Raw genomic sequence first — 5,553 nt, forward strand, 5'->3', positions numbered from 1 at the left:
AAGAAAGTAATATTGTCCGGCTTTAACTGCAGATGTTCATCTTTGCGCAGTTTTCAGCTTAAGCGAATGAAGGCTAAATTGTCAGGGATCTTGCAGGATCTGAGCAAGAGGAAGTAGGAATCAAGCAAGAAGACAAAATCACAAGTCATGTGTGCCAGTGGAACTAGAGCCAGAGTCTCTGAGATAGGTCCATGCTATCAAACGGGTGACCCCAGCACAGGAATTAGGGGACAGTGGGAAGGTGGAAAGTGTGCTTGGAAAGAGGACTGAGCAGGGATGTGCGGGACCCCATTTTCCTCTCCAGGCCATGTTCCTGGCACCAAAAACTGTGTTTTGTACTTGTTGATTTAACTGTTCTTCTGTCCCCACAGATTGGACTGTGTCTCTCTCCCCCAGGTACGTTAGCATTTTCACAGAATGTAGAGGGTTTTATATTATTGGTAGCTACCTGGTAATCTGGTACATACTAGCAGTTTAGTAATATTGAATGTCTCCAAGTTAGGATACAGCTATTACCTACTTCCTTAGCTGATAAAGAATCTGCCTGCAATGAGGGAGATCTGTGTTCTATCCCTGGGTTGGGAAGATCCCCTGGAGAAGGGAAAGACTACCCACTCCAGTATTCTGGCCTGGAGAACTCCGTGGACTGTATAGTCCATGGGGTGGAAAGGAGTCAGACATGACTGAGCAACTTTCTCTATCATTACCCACTTAGGGCTTCCCAGGTGGCGCTAGTGGTAAAGAACCTGACTGCCAATACAGGAGATGCCAAAGACTACCCACTCCAATATTGTCGCCTGGAGGAGTCCATGGATGGAGGAGCCTGGAAGGCTACAATCCAGGGGTCGCAAAGAGTCAGATGTGACTGAAGTGACTTAGCATGGGTTACCCACTTCGGTGCAAAGAGAAAACAGTAAATATGCATTGGAGACTGCCAGCTCCACGTTTAAAAAGCAATTTACAACAATCCCTTATCCTTTCAAGGAGTTATTCTAACACAGACCTTAGATAAACATGTTTACATGCTAGTGCTAAAAAAGTTCTTCATTTTTAGCCTAAAAATGAAGTGCTAAATAAGAATTTTCTGAGAGTAGAGTCCCATCCATGTAATGGAATGAATATAACACATTTAGACTCTGAAATTTGTTGCAATGAATGGTGGGACACACAGACTTCTATGGTATTAGAAGGAATGCATCTAAATTAAGATTTAGTAGTGAAGTCTAAATTAAGCAAATAACACCCAATAACAGATTACTGTCTGGAAATAGTAGAGCTCATTAGCATAGTATAATTTAAAAGAGGTATATTTTAAAAATAGAGGAGTGAGTATATAGAATTTTAAAAGTGAATTTTTATTAATATCTTATATTTGACTTCTCCAGGCAGGCTGTGAAATGGGCAAGGGGTGGGGTGGGTTGGGTACACGCTGAACTGAGAGCCAGAAGATCTGTCAGTTTTTACCTGGGGGCCTTGGGCACAAAGCAGATACAGTTCCAAGTCTCAGCTTTCTTATCTGTAAAGTAAATATACGACTACCCACCTCACTGGGCTGTAGAAACGAATAATTCTAACAATACTTGATAAATCATAAAACCATACACACCTATGGTATTGCTCTTTTGTCTTATTGCTCTTCTGATCTTCATTCCTTTTTGTAGTCTTTCATTTCTGCTTCAAAATGGATGGTTCTTACAGGTCCATTTCATCATGAGCAGTACAGTGCTCTTCTTGCCTTTGAATTTGGGTTCCTTGAGGCAACTAGAGATTTCCCTGGTGGCTCAGACAGTAAAGCATCTGCCAACAATGCGGGAGACCCTGGTTCAAACCCTGGGTCGGGAAGATCTCCTGGAGAAGGAAATGGTAACCCATTCCAGTATTCTTGCCTGGAAAATCCCATGGACGGAGGAGCCAGGTAGGCTACAGTCCATAGGGTCACAAAGAGTCGGACACAACTGAGCGACTTCACTTTCACTTTCACTTGAGGCAACTCCATTCAAGGATTAAGTAGAAATGTTTCCCTTTCTTCTTTCCCATAATAGATACTAAGCACCAGAAGTGAGCCGTATGATGTATGTTAGAGGCATTAAGGGTTATTACTTGAGCTTTGGGGTAGGGGGGGTGGGGGGGAGGCAGTGAAAGCAACCTAAAAGGATTGACTGAGCTGAGCTCCCTTGGAGAGTAAGATCAAACCAGTCCATCCTAAAGGAAATCAACCCTGAATATTCACTGGAAGGACTGATGCTGAGGCTGAAGCTCCAATACTTTGGCCACCTGATGCAAAGAGCTGACTCACTGGAAAAGACCCTGGTGCTAGGAAAGATTGAAGGCAGGAGGAGAAGGGGCGACAGAGGGTGAGATGGTTGGATGGCACCACTGATTCAATGGACATGAGTCTGAGCAAACTCCAGGAGACAGGGAAGCCTGGTGTGCTGCAGTCCATGGTGTTGCAAAGAGTCAGACACAAGTGAGCGACTGAATAAGCTTCCAAGGGCACTCAGAAGGCAACCAGGTGAAGAGGGAGTGGCGCCCAAAGGCTGAGTGAGGCCCCAGAAGCGGGGACTGGCCTGTGTCCTTCAAAACCCCTGAGAACCTGGTGTTGCCATTCTACGAAAGAGGATGGAGAGAGCCTAGCAGAAGGCCCAGCAGCCACTCTGGGAAACTTGGGCTCCACCTGAATGTGAGGAGAATGAAGTGGATTAGGCAACAGTGTGAAGGATCAGTTTAAGTAAATCCTCTTTTCCAGGAGTAAGAGAGGCAAGGTTCCATATCCCCTGCCAAAGTGAGTCAATCACACAGAAACTAAGACACTGAGTCTTCCAATACGCCTTTGAAAGAGTTTTGAATTGATCAAAACCAAATGGGGGCTTCCCAAGTGGCTCTAGTGGTAAAGAACCCACCTATCAATGCGGGAGACATAAGAGAGGCAGGTTCGTTCCCTGGGTCAGGAAGATCCCCTGGAGAAGGAAATGGCAACCCACTCCAGTACTCTTCCCTAGAGAATCCCACGGACGGAGGATTCTCCCTGGCTGCAGTCCATGGGGTCACAAAGAGTCAGACACGACTGAAGGGACTTGGCACACACACAAAACCAGTTGAGAGTAGCTGCATCGGATGGGTTAAATGTTAATTGGTTATTACCAATTTAAATGATTACAATCAATGTCTGCCATGCACATGGCCAGAAGAAGCATGAGATGAAGAAGTAAGGACAGGGGTGGGTGGTGGAGGGAGGAGACAGCAAGGAACGAACACTTGAATTTTGCCCATGTAAGAGAAGAGAGTCTAGTGGGGGAAGAGGGAATGGGTCAGGTAGAGGGTTATTACCTGAAAGGAGAGAAGAGTAACCAAGTTCATAGGCCAAGGCTAAGGAGCCACAAGAGAGAACTTGACCCTCCAGGGAGGGTGGATGGGGCCCCAGCCTGGAGGAAGTAGATGTGCCAGGAAGTGATCCCCAAACTGAGCATGTCTGCCACAACCTGGGCATCTGGTGAGGACACAGGTTCTGAGTCAGTAAGTCAGGGCAGAGGGTGGGGAGAGGGTAAGATTCTGCTTTTCTAACAAGACCCGCAGGTGATTCACGACATTTGAGATGGATAGATCTAGAACCGTGTCCCGGGACCAGCAGCCTTGGCATCACCTGGGAGCTTGTTAGAAACACAGACGCTCAGGCTCCATCCAGACCTCCTGGATCAGGATCTGCAGCCTCACCCTCAAGAGATTCCAGGGCACATTCCAGCCTGAGGAGCTCTGCTTCGGTTGACACGAGATGCAAGCTTGGAGAGGGAGTGGGAAAGAGTTGGTGGGAGACTCGGCTGGTGGCTGCTTCCAAAAGCCCAGAAAAGGTCACAGATATTCTTCAGCGATGCCAAGTGCTTTGGGTACCAATATGATGAGTGGGGTTTTTCTGACTTGCTTGTTGTATTTGGGCAAAAGACTTCCAGTTACTATGTGGTATGCAGTGCTTTTATTTTTATTCAAGTCTTTTCATGTAAAAAAAAAAAAAATACTGCCATTTCTCTTTTAGCTGATTGATTGCCTTGTAAAACATTTCCTCAGTTTCTGTGATGGACTCTGTGTTATTAAGGGTTCTCTAGAGAAACAGAACCAATAGTGTGTGTGTGTACAGAGAGAGAGACTTAGTTTAAGGAATTGGCTCCCACACTTGTGGGGCCTGGCAATTCCTAAATCTGCAAAGTAGGCCAGCAAGCCAGAGGCCCAGGATGGCCTGGGGCAGAATGAGGTCCAGGTCTTCCTGAGGTCACCTGGTTCCTATCTGCCACCAACAGGGGTTGTGGTTAAGCAATCCAAGAATGACTGCTATCCTTCCATTGAAAAATCCAGAAAAGAAAATCCCGTACTAGTCTCTATTAGGACAGTCCAGTTTAACAGGGTAAATTCTAAGCTCTGCTTCTAACTTGCCACTCACCAAACTCACATTTTATTCAAATAAAGCCGTAACAGCAAGTTCAGACCTTTGATTCTATCAAAACCTTGTCAATAGTACATACATGTCACCTCCCTCCTGGGCCATCTCTCTTGTCTTCTGATTCTTGAGTTTTTGTCTTCTCTGAACTCTTAAGAGTAATTATTCATGCCTTACACTGTTGGTTCTCTCAAGTTTATTCAAGCCATGAGTATCAAGTGTGAACATTCATTTAAAATCTGTTGGACCAGCATTTATCCTTCCAAATGAATGTTCTCTTCTTCAAAGTAATCATTTATTATAATGACACTGCTATTGCTTAAAGCATCTTTGAAATGCATTAGAAACTCTGTTCAGAAATTGATGCACATTCTTTTGAATTTCTTAAATATGGGTATAACTTTGCTCTTTGAAGATAAGAGTACTTGAAACAGAAGACGTTTGAGCTGATAATTAAGGTAAGCAATCGAGTTAGGCAGTGTTATCCTTTGGCCAAAATTCAAACTCTAACCATGAGGTAATAAGATAAAAATTCCCTCCTGTAGATAATGTCCGGATTTGCATTCTTTTGGAACAAAATAGCTTAAAGTGACTCTTTCACTGAGAGCTTCTGTAATCTGTCACTTGGATAAATCAATCATTACATGTTTATTTTAAAACTAAATTTTACACTTACCGTCATTAATTTTATCACCAAAACTGGATCATAAGCATTTTAGATGCTTTCAATTTTGAATGTGTCCCTGAGCACTGATACTATTGTTCTTACTAGCTGAGCACCTGTCTGTTACAAGACTGGACACTCCTTGAAAGCAAGGGCTATGTTTTAGGCACCATTACTCACCAGCCCTCGGCTTCCCTGGTGGCTCAGATGGTAAAGAATCCACCTATAATGTGGGAGACCTGGGTTCAATTCCTAGGATGGGAAGATCCCCTCGAGGAGGGCATGGCAACCCCCTCCAGTATTCTTGCCCAGAGAATTCCATGGACAGAGGAGCCTGGCAGGCTAAGTCCATGGGGTTTCAAAGAGTCAGACACAACTGACCAGCTAAGCACACATACGTATTTCCTTAAAGGCCGTGGATAGAACTTTGCTAAGTGAATATCGAATGAGTGAATGCACTTGG

This window comes from Bos indicus x Bos taurus, chromosome 12 (assembly GCF_003369695.1).
Source record: "Bos indicus x Bos taurus breed Angus x Brahman F1 hybrid chromosome 12, Bos_hybrid_MaternalHap_v2.0, whole genome shotgun sequence".
Lineage (NCBI taxonomy): Eukaryota > Metazoa > Chordata > Mammalia > Artiodactyla > Bovidae > Bos > Bos indicus x Bos taurus.